Below are 16,441 nucleotides of genomic sequence, written 5' to 3' on the forward strand. Positions count from 1 at the left end.
TTTGAAAATAATATCGCCCCCCTAATATCAAGAGTAAAATCTGATCTGGATAGATTAAATAACCTACACTTATCCCTGGTAGGTACTACTAACATTATTAAAATGTTAATTCTCCCCAAATTTCTTTATTATTTAGATCTATTCCACTTTTTTTTTAAACCAAATGGTTTAACTCGTTAGAAATTATTCTGAATAGATTTATCTGGGCACAGGGTAAGACCAGGAGAGCTTATAGATTCATGTCCCTGCCGAGAGAGAGAGGGGGATGGGGAGTACCAGATTTTAGAATGTATTATCTTGCTACTGTCCTTCAATATATGCAGGGGTTAATAGGGGGGGATGGTAAAGAGCAAAGAGTGACAACTATGTCCACAAAGGTTTACACGGCGGTTTTAGGTGAGGAAGCAGAAAATTGTTACTTAAACTGCACGGAATACGGGTACTATAAGAGGACCCGATTTAAAACACTTAATGCAACAGCTCGGATCTGGAATACTTTCCTAAAAAAGATAGGCCTTGGAAGATTTAATAGATACACCAGGCTATATAAGAACCGGTCATTCCCCGAGGCAGTTTTCGCTGATGGCACAATGGCTAGCTGGGTTGAAAGGGGAATAGTGCAGATTGGGGATCTGAGGGATGAGAGTGGGATACTACAGTTTACAGACCTTATGGTGAAATATGGTATCGATAGGAGGTCGTTTTTTAAATACCTGCAGATTAGGAGTTTTCTGAGCAGTAAACAGGGAGGGCCTGCAGGGTTTCAGAGAATTGGAATTATGGAAAAAATACAGGCTTCTGCGGACTGTACAATCAGATCATTGTATGCATGCTTGATGAAAGGGAAACTAGATGATATGGAAAAGTATTGTAATAAATGGGTAGAAAAGTTGAGCATTCCGAATGAAATATTTCAGGAGTCACTTGAATTGGCATGCACGGTATTGTGTTCTGCGCCCCTTCAATCACAGCATTATAAGACTCTGTATCAATTATACTTTACCCCAGCAAGAATCGCCAAATGGGGAGGTACTAATGGTATTACCTGCCCTAGATGTAATTTCTTAGAGGCAGATATCGTACACATATTTGCTACCTGCCCCCAATTGCACACCTTGATTGGTAATATAGAGCGCTTTGTGAATAGAACATTGAGCATTCAAATAACTTTAACTCCTTCAACATTATTATTGGGGATAGGCCTAGATAGGGGAGGCACGCAGAAAGAATTTATTTTTGTGGCTACTGCAGTGTATAGATTGACAATAGCCAGAGCGTGGCTCGATAGAAATCCACCTGCTATGCAAAACTGGCTGGCTAATTTACTAGCGACTTATAATTTGGAAAAACCTATATATGCTCGGAAAGGTGCAAGAGGTAGGGCGAGAGGACTTAGAATCTGGGAGCCTATAACCAGATGGAAAGAGAGCCTGGGTTCACATTGATTAAGGCTTTCTCTTATTATATTTTTGGGGTTTTATTTGTTTATTTAATCTCCCCTTTTTTTGTTTGTTGTTTTTTTTTCATTATAGAGATATAAGCGGTACTATCTGTATATAATATGATGATTTACTTTTTTTATTATTATGTAACCTACAATTGATATGAAATGTTTGAATGTACAATGTACAATGTGCACAGTCTGTGAAAAAAAAAAAAAAAAGAAATTAAAGCCAGATCATTCTTGGATGAGCTAAGCAGCAAAGGTTAGGGTGGGTAGGCTAGATTTAGGTACTATGTATTAAATCAGGGAATGAGGGAGAGCACAGAGTTTGGGTGTCGTATGAATAAGGTATAAATCAAGAAGTGGGTAAGAAACAAAGATGTTTTTGGATTCATTTTGGGGCTTTTTTGGAACCTTTCTTTTTTTGGGATGTATTGATTAATTGATTGCGTAGAAATTGAGGGGGTTCACTAGGATCACGCCAAGAGCCGCAACATCGCTGCTAGACCAAGGTCTAGTTGCTTTCATGGGTGGGGTGAGGGTTGGGAGGGATGGGAGGGGTGGATGGGGGGACAGGCTGGGTGGGGGAGAGCAGGGGGGAAGAAATGCCAATCTAGGCACATGGAATTGAACAGAACTAGAACTAAAGAAAAGGAAGGAATAAACTAAAGATGGAGTGCTAGATTACTGAGATGGTTTAATTTTGTAGTAAAGTATGGATAAACTACAGATTTGTTCAGTTAAAGTTGCAGGCTTGAACAATAGAAAAAAAAGAGTGAAAGTGTTTGAAATCCTGTGATTTATAGCCCCGGAAATTATTTGTCTACAGGAGACTCACATCCCGTGGAATAATAGGGGTGCCATTCAGATAACAGGATATGATCTGGCAAAATGTTCCACACAGACCTCTATGATAAGAGGAGTAGCAATATTTATTAAACGTCAAGCAGGCAGCATTAACCAGACTTTGGCAGATAAATGGGGTAGATGGGCTATTATAATGCTAATTATTGATGTGACTATAGTGGCTGTTTATGCATCAAATCAGGATAATCCCGAGCTCTAGGAACAGCTAGAATTGGAGCTTGCTACATGGCCAAACCCACTAATAGTATGTGGTGATTTTAATATTCACTCTGAAAGTAAATTTTGTGATGGGGCGGAAATATAAGGGAAGAAAGCAGTGGGTTAATCTGGCTATAAATATTTCCAAATCTAGTCATGGCCTGATAGATGTGTGGGCAGCCAAGAAGGATACAGGTCCAGGGTATACTTACTTTTCATATCCGCATCAAAAATATTTTTGTTTAGACAAATTTTTGACCTCTGCCAACCTATTGGTGGAAGCAGAGATTAAAAAACTGCCACAAATTTTCTCGGATTACAATCCACTTATCCTCAAAATAATGTGCCAGGGCCTGAAAAGCGAACCCCGTTCTTGGTTGTTCGATAGGAAACTGTTGACTGATGAAAAGTTTATAAAGTATATTAAAAATTGGACTCTTCTTTGAAATAAACCGATACGGTGCCTCAAGTACGACTGTGTGGGATACATACAAAGGATGTCTAAGGGGGAGATAATAAGCAATGTGGGTCAACAGCGGAAAATACAGAGGAATCAGATCACCTCCCTAATGAGCAGGTTAGCATAGCTAGAGACAGAACATACTAAACTATTATCTCAGGGGGAGGGTAATAGGTCAATGGCAGTTAAGAAACAGGTAATCATTGGCAAATCAGAGATAAACAACTTGTTCCAAACGCAAATAGCCCAGGCATACTAAGTATATCGAAAAGGGATGTATGAATATGGAGAGGAGACGGGTAGACTTTTGGCCCTCAGGACCAGACAAAAGGCCACTAGAAATAATATATTAGAAATTAAAAACTCGGAGGGGCAAATGGAAACGTCTTCTGCTAAGATAATGGAGGTGTTTAAGCAGTATTATAGCAAGTTATACCAACAGGGTCCCTTTGATACTCAACCAGATACAGAAGGGGAATATCCACAGCTTAGAAAATTAGACCCAGCCATATGCTTGGAATTAGGAGAAGAGATTACGCTGGAGGAAACGGTTTTAGCTTTAAACTCACTCTCCTCATGGAAGGCCGCTGGCCCAGATAAAATTCCATTAGAGCTATATAAAATACTTCAAAGCAATCTGGCCGCACTGCTTCAAGATCTTTTTTTAGATGTCCAATACCGTAGGAAGGAAACAGATATAATTATATTTCATAAAAATGGGAAACCGCCATCATTACCAGGTTCATATCGACCCATCTCACTGATAAACTCAGATGCGAAGATATACTCAAAAATCTTAGCGACTCGGCTCCAGAGAATCATACCCAGTTTGGTCTCACCTTGGCAGCATGGCTTTGTGCCAGGAAGGGGAACAACGGATCATACTAGACGGGTAATCTCTCTGCTAGATATAGCCACTGCTAGGGGGCGATGGACTGGCTGTGATTCTCTTGGATCCTGAGAAGGCCTTCAACAGAGTGATTGGCAGTATCTGTGGGGGGCTTTAGTGGAGCGAGGGGTAGGCCCTAAAATGATAATAGCAATTCAGGCTTTGTACCATAAACTGCATGATAGGCTACAAATGATGGGAATGGCATCAGGCCAAATAGAGGTGGCAAGGGGCACTCGGCAGGGATGCCCATGCTCCCCAATTCTCTTCGCCATATATCTGGACCCATTTATCAATCAGATAATTGTGAACTCTGTGATTGAACCCTATAAAACTAATGGATATGAGACATTGTGTGAGTGAGGATGGCTTACCCTCAATATATCAATTAGCTGTTGGGAAGGAAGCAGCAGGGCTCCTTCTCAGACATCTAGAACCTAGCTATTATAAAAAAAGCTTGCTCCAAGTGCTTAAAGGCAGCTAGAACGCTATGGAGCAAAATAAGTAAAATTGTAAAAATCCCAAAATGTAACAGATATGCCCCATTGTGGGGAACCTCAATTTTCCCAGCTGAGCTCTTGGATAATATGGCTAGAGAGTGAGCACAGGCTGGAATACAGCAAGTTGGGAATCTACTCAATGATAACTTAGACATACTGCCGTTTTCAGAACTGGTTCAGAAATTTGAGATTAATAATAGATCATACTTTAAATATATTCAAATAAGGGGGTGTATAAAGAATTTAGCCGGCAAACAGGAAAACCTCTGAGAATTACCTTTAATGGATAAGGTTTAATGAGGAGATGGGAGGATTGGGGAGTTTTATAAAACACTAATGGAAACAATACCTGATGATTTGGAGAAAACAGAGACAAAATGGGCATCAAAACTAGGCGATAACGATATAGATCTAGATATGTCATTAAAAATGGGCTATAATATATTTCTGGCTGCAAACCTTCAGGCACAACATTATAAAACCCTCTTTAACCTATACTACACTACAGCAAAACTTTTTAGTTGGGGAAAACGAGATAACGATCACTGCCCTAGATGTCACCATAGCCCAGCGGATACCATTCATAGGTTTTATGCATGCAAGTCCTTGATCCCTTTAAAAAAGGGCATAGAAAATTTGAATCGATTAACTGTGCAATCGAGATCAATGCTCATCTGATGCTAATAGGATATGATAGTCTTATTGGGCTAGTATCAGCATATAGGGATTTTGTATTTGTTTCAATAGTGGTCGCTAGGCTACTATAGCTACAGCTTGGAAACATTCAGAACCACCGGTATATACTCTCTGGCTTCATCGCCTACTGAATATACATACTATGGAAATGGCTCTCTATAAAAAAAAGGGCCTTCGGGCCAGAAAGAAAGGGGATAAGATCTGGGCATCTATGACAAATTGGATGGAAAAAAGTCATGGCAGGCTGGGGAACAGAATAGGAATAGGGTAAAATAAGATTGTAGGTGCAGGGTGGGGCAAAAAGGAAAACAATGTAATGTGATGGTCTTTTTGTTTTCTTATACTTTCTTTTTCTGTTCTCCTTAAAGGCTAAGAATGGATTTTAGAAATGTGCATATTTTTTGTATTCTGTTTTTCTGTTTAATGATGTACCTGATGGCATAAAATAATAAAATAAAAAAAGGGGGATACAACGAGGTTGCATCCATCCCGCAGACCTGCCCACAGTTTTTACATTTATTGGGACTGGGTAATCGGAAATGAGATTAGAAACAGCAATTTAGGAAGACTAACAGGGGAATTCTTTTTAAAAAAAAACTTTTTATTAACAACCAACAATGCAAAACTTCAGGTGACATTAACCATTTTCATAATTGCCATGAGTAAAATTCCATATTATGCAAGATAATGATCACAATATACAGATAGAGGATCAAGGGGATTCATGCACCTCCACTCCTTCCACACGCATCGGGGGCGTACAAATGTCTCCACTGTATTGATTCCATTCCCCCCAGACCGTACTCCATTTCTCAGGATGACCCTGTTTCACATACACCGACCTCTCACGACCTCTCACGAAACATACACCCGACCAAGTCTTCCACCCATTTCTGGATCCGGGGCGGTTGGCTGGCTCCCCACAATTGAGCAATATTACACTTTGCTGACATACACGCCAACGTAACCCATTGTCTCCTGTGCGTGTGAATATCTGTGGGCTCCCAAAATTTAATAGACACCTGCGGACTTCCGGCCACAACTCCACCCCCAGGACTTCCCGCAGCATATCATGAATTCTCACCCAATACTCCTGTACCACGCGCAATGCCACAGTATATGCATAAAAGTTCCGATCTCCCCACACCCTCTCCAACACTCATCGCTCTACGCTTGACCCATATGAACCAGGCGTGGCCCAGTGACATACGTCCTATGGAGGATCTTTAATTGCACCAATCTAAGCCTCATCTGGACTGCCACCACCCGCGGTGAAGTAACCGGCTCACGTCAGTCTTCATCGTCCATCTCAACCCCATCAGCAGTCCAGTGGGCCTTAACGAGTACTAGTGGGTCCTCCATGCAATTTATAAACAGGGTATTTCTTAGACTTCTCAAACTGCATCGATCGTTGGAGAGTTTCCTCGATCTGATACAGATCCCATCAGATAGAAAGCTCCATATCCAATTTAGACATGGTACAGACATGGTACAATTAATTCGAACACATTTACAAGTTCTTGGTCTGGAAATGCCATGGCCAGTAAGGGATGTCCATGCTGTCATGCCCCTAGAGAGTCTACAGGCCATGTCTTTTTTCGCTGCCCAGCATACTCAGTCCCTATGATCAGATGGCCTGTTCCCATATGTAAACAACTGGGCACAAGGGACCATAATGAGGCACTCCGTATTTTAAAATCTAATGCAAGACCTTTGTTTGCTTGTCAAACTGCTAAGTTCTTAAGCCATATGTGGGGAATCAGAAGGAAGGTACGATTGAAACCATACCCTGACAATTTGTCCTAATGTGATTCCCTAACCTCAGCCAATAACCTGCAATCTGCACTGTTTTAAAGCATACTATGTATTATCATATAGAAGCAGAAGGGTTTGGGGCACATTGATCTATTTTTTTTAACATTTTTTATCTTCTTATACAAATGGTTCCTAATGGATATTGTCAATTTTTACCAATCTTACTACATATGCAAAATTGCATCATGTTCTAATGTGTGCTTTGATAAATGTAATGAATTATGTACATGTAACTTACAATAATCTTTGTATATGCACGTTGGCCCTTTTAAGATTTGCTAGAAACGTACATAAGGACGTTATGATGGATACTGTCTATTTTGATAAATTGCTCTACTGCGACTCGCTAACCTTGGTCAGTATACAGTAGTTTGGACTGTTCCAAAGTATCATCAACTTATAATAGTAGGAGGTCTGAGACACATTGGTTCATTGCTTTTGTAATGGATATAGCTGCCCATTAACTATTTTATTACATATGTATATTGCGATTATGTTTCAAAGAGTTGTCTAGATGAAATTAATGAATTATGTATATGTAATCAGCAATAATTTATGTATATTGGCACTTTTCAGGTCTGATTGACCAAAAAAGTTTTTTAAATCGACAGCTCTGGCACCCTGAACCTGAGAATTGCAAAAAACACAGTTGATGGACAGAATGTAGAACAATGTCATACATTCACCTCAGTACAAGGATCTGGGCTTAAATCCATCGTTTTTTGCACTCCACACCACCCTGGGTTAGACACTGGCTATATGCAAATCAGCTCTGACCCTGTGCCTCATGGGAACAGTCCAGTCCGAACTACCAAGCCATGTCTTTCCCAGTCCTTGGATGCTTGATTCCGGTTTGGGAAAGACATGGCTTGGTAGTTCGGACTGGACTGTTCCCATGAGGCACAGGGTCAGAGCTGATTTGCATATAGCCAGTGTCTAACCCAGGGTGGTGTGGAGTGCAAAAAAACGATGGATGTAGGCCCAGATCCTTGTACTGGGGTGAATGTATGACATTGTTCTACATTCTGTCCATCAACTGTGTTTTTTGCAATTTCACCCCGAGTGTACTGGGGATGCTCAGACGTGAGTCCCAGGCTCTCCACACCACTGGAGTCAAGCTATCCAGGCTGATGAAGGCTGATAGCCAGAAACCGGTCCTTGGATGCTTGATTCCGGTCTGGGAAAGACATGGCTTGGTAGTTCGGACTGGACTGTTCCCATGAGGCACAGGGTCAGAGCTGATTTGCATATAGCCAGTGTCTAACCCAGGGTGGTGTGGAGTGCAAAAAAACGATGGATGTAGGCCCAGATCCTTGTACTGGGGTGAATGTATGACATTGTTCTACATTCTGTCCATCAACTGTGTTTTTTGCAATTTCACCCCGAGTGTGCTGGGGATGCTCAGACGTGAGTCCCAGGCTCTCCACACCACTGGAGTCAAGCTATCCAGGCTGATGAAGGCTGATAGCCAGAAACCGGTCCTTGGATGCTTGATTCCGGTCTGGGAAAGACATGGCTTGGTAGTTCGGACTGGACTGTTCCCATGAGGCACAGGGTCAGAGCTGATTTGCATATAGCCAGTGTCTAACCCAGGGTGGTGTGGAGTGCAAAAAAACGATGGATGTAGGCCCAGATCCTTGTACTGGGGTGAATGTATGACATTGTTCTACATTCTGTCCATCAACTGTGTTTTTTGCAATTTCACCCCGAGTGTGCTGGGGATGCTCAGACGTGAGTCCCAGGCTCTCCACACCACTGGAGTCAAGCTATCCAGGTTGATGAAGGCTGATAGCCAGAAACCGGGCCTTGGATGCTTGATTCCGGTCTGGGAAAGACATGGCTTGGTAGTTCGGACTGGACTGTTCCCATGAGGCACAGGGTCAGAGCTGATTTGCATACAGCCAGTGTCTAACCCAGGGTGGTGTGGAGTGCAAAAAAACGATGGATGTAGGCCCAGATCCTTGTACTGGGGTGAATGTATGACATTGTTCTACATTCTGTCCATCAACTGTGTTTTTTGCAATTTCACCCCGAGTGTGCTGGGGATGCTCAGACGTGAGTCCCAGGCTCTCCACACCACTGGAGTCAAGCTATCCAGGCTGATGAAGGCTGATAGCCAGAAACCAGTCCTTGGATGCTTGATTCCGGTCTGGGAAAGACATGGCTTGGTAGTTCGGACTGGACTGTTCCCATGAGGCACAGGGTCAGAGCTGATTTGCATATAGCCAGTGTCTAACCCAGGGTGGTGTGGAGTGCAAAAAAACGATGGATGTAGGCCCAGATCCTTGTACTGGGGTGAATGTATGACATTGTTCTACATTCTGTCCATCAACTGTGTTTTTTACAATTTCACCCCGAGTGTGCTGGGGATGCTCAGACGTGAGTCCCAGTCTCTCCACACCACTGGAGTCAAGCTATCCAGGCTGATGAAGGCTGATATCCAGAAACCGGTCCTTGGATGCTTGATTCCGGTCTGGGAAAGACATGGCTTGGTAGTTCGGACTGGACTGTTCCCATGAGGCACAGGGTCAGAGCTGATTTGCATATAGCCAGTGTCTAACCCAGGGTGGTGTGGAGTGCAAAAAAACGATGGATGTAGGCCCAGATCCTTGTACTGGGGTGAATGTATGACATTGTTCTACATTCTGTCCATCAACTGTGTTTTTTGCAATTTCACCCTGAACCTGAGATCACATCTAGAATGAAGAAAGGACCAAAGAAGGACTACCCTGCTGGCCCCTAGAACTTGAAATAGAGGCTATACCAGCTGCTGGACTGCGCCTGCTGCTCCTTGGGCTAGTGAAGAGATGATTGTGCCTGTGGTGTCTAGCTTTTGGAAAAGATGCTCCACAGCCCTACACAGAAAAAGTGAACTCCAAAGGTTAGTTTGCAAAAGCTGTATTCCAACACCAGGGCATAAACGATTAGGCACCCCTTTCTGGCTAGTCAGTGGCCATCTTCAAAGAATCGTCACTGACCACCAAGGTGCAGCCAAGAGGACCCCAAATCAACACTCAAAAGCTGCACCCGTGTCTGTCGGACCCGGGAAAGTCATCAGAGTGCAGACTGGTTGCCAAAGGAGGACACCTGCCCTCACCTACAGGGTTTCCACTGTCTTAAAGATGACTTTGAGGGACCCCGACTCCTATGGCCAACGTCACCCTACCTTTCCCGTGAATGGAGAATAACCACAAGAAACCCCTATTGCCTGCACAACACCCAGTTCATCTTTAACCATTTCAGCATCCTACTTTACCAGCATCAGGACCACTCCATTAAAGTATATGGCGTCATGATGTAAAGTGTAGAACCTGAATTGAGACTGCTGTTGTGACCAGGTAACTGTCCATATCCTACATTCTGGCCACCCTGAACTTCCCCCTGTTGGAACTAGTCAGCCAAGTTGGGCCAGAGTAGTCAAACACAACTGTTTCAAACTTTACCACTGCTTGTATATAGCCAGAACCCTCTGGTGGATATAGCTAATCTTGGTGTCTAAAAAAATAATTAAAATATAACTATTATTATAAGTTGGTGTGAGAATTCTTAGTGTTGTGTGACTTTCTTAATCTGTTGTTTGGTACGTCTAAATGCTTTAAACCAGTGGGGTGGTGTGGCTCACTGGTTAGAGGCGGCAGACTCGGAAGCAGAGAACGGCACGGGACCAGGGTTCAATTCCTGACGCGGCAGGGTCGTGGCCCAGGGTCAGCGGACTCGATAATTCTCGCCTTGGTGCCTACTCTAACCAGGGATCACACTCGGCAACTCTGGGCATTAGCTTGCCTCATCTCTACAACGGCCCCCCACATTTGCTGGGGATGCCTGGTTTCACCTTGGAGATACCCAGTAGGGACCCTCCCACAGGGATATCCAGGACGGGTTCCCCAGCGGTTCACAGCGCCACGACGCCTCAGGGCAGCAGTGCACTTTACAAGACACATACATTTACATTTACAGTTCCTCTGTTTAAGCCTTGCTGCTCGAAGCCACTGCTGCCAAGGATTGTGCTAGAAGTTTTACAAACAAACCTGATTGGTCCCAAGATATTTTTGTGAGTGTATTACTTGGTGAGGTCCCACAATCTCATCATGTAATTCACAACCATCCTCACATTTAAAGTCTTTACCATCTAAATCATGGTGTAAACTCCATCCTTCTGATCTTGCTCCCCCCACGCTCAAAAGCATTGTTATTGTCCCTGCAGGAACATAATTTTTGTCTCTGGACTTTACACCACCTAGGTTACTAAAACACTTGATTCTACAATTCCTTGTAAGGTCAGAACCTGTTTCCTAACACATCTTTCTGCTTCATGCAACACATAGGAACTCCCGGATGCCAAGAGACCCTGAGAGAAGTTTGGAAAACAATGGAGATCCTTCTACAACTTAGTTGCTAAAAGCACATGAAAAAAGGGAGCTCCACATCTATAAAAGACTGTTTCAGAAACCACCCAAGCTAACAACTATCATGTTCGAATTTTGTATACTAAAGTCCCACCAGTGAGATCTTTTAAATTCTTTCCTGCTCCAATGCTATCTCCACTGCTGTTCTACCTACTCAACAACTCTGCTCCAATTACTTTGATTTCTTCCAATATAAAACTACCAAACTACTCAATTTTCCCCCACTGATAGAACAGTCAACCGAGCCCCTATCCTGCTCTCTTCCACTCTCTTGTTATACAACTCAATTATTAATTGGTCACAATTTGACTCTGTAACCATATCCAACATTCTTTCAATTCTTCCTGCTGTTTCTTCTGGATCTCCTGAGGATACGTTCCCTACAAAGGTCACTAAATTAGTTGCCTCATTCCTGTCCCCATTTCTGATCCTACTTTGCAACATTTCATTCAACTCTGGGAAGGTTCTTGTTGACTGGAAAAAAGCGCTCATTATTTACCTTTGAAAAAGCCTTCACTTGAACCTATCATCTTATCCAAAGTTAGGCCCATCTCCAAGCTGACATTGATTGCCCAAATTGCTGAATTCTGCATACACCATGAACTGCCTAAGTATGTTGAGAGTCATACCCTATTAAAACACTTCCAGTCTGGCTTCCATCCCATTAACTATACAGGACCTGCTCTAGTACCTGCCACCAACAGCATCAGGCTGGCTTCTTCTGGACTCAGGTGGATCCACCGCTCTAATTCTCTTAGACCTTTCTGCAGCGTTCCACACTGTCTCTCATTAGATCGTGCCAAACACACTCAATGCTCTTGCCATTAAGGAAACTTTCATTAATGGGTTCTTATTTACTTTCATCAACAGCGCTCCCAACGCCTGGGGTCTCTAGGGCTCAGCGCTATGCTTTTTAATATGTATTTGACTCCTTTGTTCACTCTTATTTCTTCCTTTGGTATACACTTTTATACTTATGTGGATTACATCCAACTGATCCTCCGCGTTGATGGAGTCCTTGATTTTTTACAGAACCAATCATGGATTGCCACTGTGCAGTTGCTTAACTCCCACAAATATAAATACTGATAAAATAGAGCTCCTTGTTTCAGGCAATTCTTCCACCTGGACCTTCAGCTGGTAGTCTAATGTCCTTGGCATGACTTCCAACCTTTCTTCTTCTTCTGCTCGGAACCTAGAGATTATATTTAATAATGGGCTTACTTTTGAGACTTGTATTAATAATCTCTCTTCCACATGCTTTTTTATGTTAAAGGCGATCAGGAAAATTATTTCATTGCTTCCCAGATCAAAAATGAAAGCTCTGCTCCAAGCATCGACTATTTCTATCCCTGACTATTTCAATGCTTTGCTGCTAGCACTATCCAACTATACAAGCTGCACCTGATCCAAACTTCTGCAGCTCGCCTCATGCTTGATCTCAGTAGGAAAGCAAGCGTTACTGATCATCTTCCTGCCATCCACTGGCTTTCCATATGGAAATGCTGTCTGTTTAAGGCCCTCTGCATCTGTCATAAGATTTTACATTGACTGCCCCCTGACGGATACATGGCCTCTCTCTTCTTAGTTTATTGGACCTAGACTCCACTACAGCACTCAGTTAACATTCTCAAATTCAGGAAAGCTTATATAGGTGGTTGCTCCTTCTCGGAGAAAAACCAAAGGGGATGATGGACGGAGAGTTGACAATACAAACACTCTCCCCCAGTCAACTGATCTGGGTTTAATCCATCACCGTTCTTTAGCTCACTCCACCACCCCAGTTCAGACATGGCCATATGCAAATCAGCTCTGACCCTGTGCCTCTTGGGAACAGTCCAGCCCGAACTACCAAGCCATGTCTTCCCTGGACCGGAATTAAGCTTTCAGTGCACACCTTCCAGACTTGAAGTGTTCTTTCGTTGGGCATCTGTGCTAAAAAGTGCACGCTTCCATTGAGCCAACTTCTCAAATTCTGCAGATTCTGCTGCAGTACAGTCCAGCCCCCTCAGTACCAGGACACCTTTTATTTGTGCACTTTTCAAAACGAAATCAAATGTAATACATGTTCATGTGAAAAGGATCAGAGATGTATATTTGTTATCTGAAAGGTAACCAGTACCAGGCAGAAAGTACGTACCATAGTAGCAGCAGGAGACCAGACTGTTCAGCACCAGTTCTAAGCTGATCTAAGTGTCAATATTACTTCACCTAGTGAGGCAGCCAACATTCCATGTTGCATGACCTGCCGAACCCTCCAGGCTGGTGACAGGCAGAGAGTACCAGGCACTGAGCTGAGGAACACTACAAGTGGCAATAAGGGTCACACCTCAGAGAGTGTAGAGCCCTCCTGCTTTATAAGAGCTGTATCCCACAAGCAGAACAACATACTCGAGAGTTTATTTTATGAGTGGGAGTGCGGCTGTGGCACGCCCTCTTTTGCCACATTATTTGCCTCTCCACACTGGATGTGAGCAGCTCATCTGTCCAATGTCTTTTTCTCGTGTGGAATAATAGTAAAGCTTAGTTATCGGCATAACTACATGTACATCTAATGCTTCAAAACTATATCCCTTCACATATGTGGTATGAATTACACTGAACTGTTATTTTTTATTCGTCCCCGATTTTGCAGTTGTAAGTTAAATGCCCAGCAGATTGTTAAACGTTGCTGTGCATTACCAGAAAGTAATCTGGTTCTTGAATTCCCGAATTCCCCTTCAACAGCTCTCTCCCTTGAACAATTAACAAAGGGAGGATGTTGTTGGTCTCAAAGATCGTTGAACCAGGGGATTTATTTACTGATATGTAACAAATAATGATTTAATGTACACTGGGTGCGGCATTTCAAACTTGTAAAAAAGAAAAGACGAAAACAAGATGATAGCAGATTACATGTGTGATCTGGGTAAATTGATCGGATGCACCATTTGCATGTTTTGGAGTTATAGGACTCAGTACTTTCTTGGAAGGAACCCACAAAAGACCGTGTGGAAGTTGAGCCTCAGTAAGCAGACTACGCTGTTTGCCATTCCTAGAAAAATATGTGGAAAACATGAAGATTTTCTTACTAAATGTTTCAGTAATTATACTCTACAAAGCCCATCCCCTTGAAATTCCGTACATAAATATGAGATTGCTCATTCACAGGTTCACTACTCAGGGTCATGCAAAACGTAGGTCAAAGTTGAGGGTATTCTTTTTTTTCTGGCCACTCCTCTGCTTAGAACCCAGGCTTCGCATAGAGCAAACATGAAGAAAAGGAACGAGGATGAATACAGAAGGGAATAGACTGATACAAAAGCCACAAAGGAAAAGGAACAGCAAAAAGGTGGAAAAGGAACACTAACTGCTGGAGTGTCAGTAAGGCAACACTGGTATGGAGACAGGCAACATAGGCAGAAGTTGTGTTAAGCTGAACATCCCAAGCGAAAGCAGCAAAACACAAAATACTCAAAAGAAAGGTATGTACAATCCATCCAAACGGAAACAGCACAGGCAGCTACCCCAGAATAGTCTAGGAATCCACTCAGCACATTGGAAGGAAGAGAGTGAAAAAACACCTGTCAGCAGCTGTATACCTTTTCAACTGTCCGCATGGGCAGGCAGGCAGCCAATCAGTGCCACAGGGGAAAGTGAGTGAAGCAACAGGTCTAACTGTCAGTAAATAATATCCATGTTTTTTTTTACATAGCTCTTTATAGTGTATTTTTGCTGCTTCTATGCGCTACAATCATCAGGTGTTACTGTTACCCAATGTGAATGGTACTCAACAGACGTCTTTCATCCCTTTTGGAAAAGGATGCCTAAAGTAATACCTTCTCTTCCACCCTCTCTGGCAAGGAAAATATTAGGAATGTTTCTTCACTCTCTCAGGTAGGGATAATATTTAAAACACCTCCGTGGCAAAGAGAATGTTAGGAATAAATCCCTCCACCCATCCACTTCATTTATTGCATTGATCTGTTGTGAGCCAGTCTCAGTCAATAATTGCCATTGCATGCAGGGACCGATGACACGCAGCAGACTAAATCCGACACTGATGGCATTGGAGACTTAGGGGTCCATTAGTATGTCGGGCGGATTGCCTCCGCCAGGGTGACGGTGGCCACCGCCACCCTGGAGGAGGCAATCCGCCCGACAAGCACTCTCGTTTTCCCCTCCGCCAGATTAGGATGGAGGAGGGGACAGCGGCGGACGGAAAGACCGTCCGCCGCGGCGGTAATAGATTCATATGGTGGCGGTGTCCAATGGACACCGCCAGCCATATTACCATGGCACAAAGTAGGGGCCTTTCCGCGGCGGCAAAGCCGCCACGGAAAGGCAGGCGGAGATTGCTGCGGGGGCCCCCTGCAGGGCCCCCAGGTTGCCATCACTGTCGGGGGGCACATGGGGGGTACCTATGGTACCCCCCCACATGTACATATGCAAAGCGGCAGACACCGCGCGGTGCCTGCCGCTTTGCATCCTGAAAGGCATCAGCATATGTTTTGCATTGTGGCGGGCGGTGCAGAGAGCACCGCCCGCCACAATGCAAAACATATAGGATGTGCCCGCCACTGTGGCGGGCACATCCTAAAACCCACAACGGGACCCCCGCCCTTATGGCGGGCGGTACCGATCTCCGTTAGGGTGGCCCGCCATCCTAATGGACCCCTTAGATCGACTTGGAGTTTGTCACCTCCGATCCAGTCGCCTGCACGGAACAGGAAAGGGAGACCTGCTTCTGTCTGCTGTGACCCAATCTTCAGCGTCTCCGTGTCCCATGCCTGAGCTGCAGCACAATAGAAGACTCTGGTGCTTCTGTTGTGGAGAGGCATTTTGCATAGAGCGGGTCAGCATTACAAATTGTGAAATATTGTGAAACATTTAGCATACTCTTTTAAATCTCAACCCCCCCCCCCAAAAAAAAAAAAACTTGAGTCGCAACAATACTTTGTATGCATGCCACTGTTACTTCCCAAACATCCATCAAACCCCTGAAGAAACATCCATGCAGACACCAGTTCCTTTCCTGGTAACTGTTGTGCTTTGTTAAAGTTCTCCCGCTTCTACTGGGAACTTGGGGGGCAGCCGACCACAGGGAGTTAAGCCCCCCAGGGATTTTTGAGGAAGCGGTGCAGTCCAGTGACTGCACCAGGGTTTTGGTTTCTTTTTGAGCTTCTT

The sequence above is a fragment of the Lissotriton helveticus genome, chromosome 7, assembly GCF_964261635.1.
Source record: "Lissotriton helveticus chromosome 7, aLisHel1.1, whole genome shotgun sequence".
NCBI lineage: Eukaryota > Metazoa > Chordata > Amphibia > Caudata > Salamandridae > Lissotriton > Lissotriton helveticus.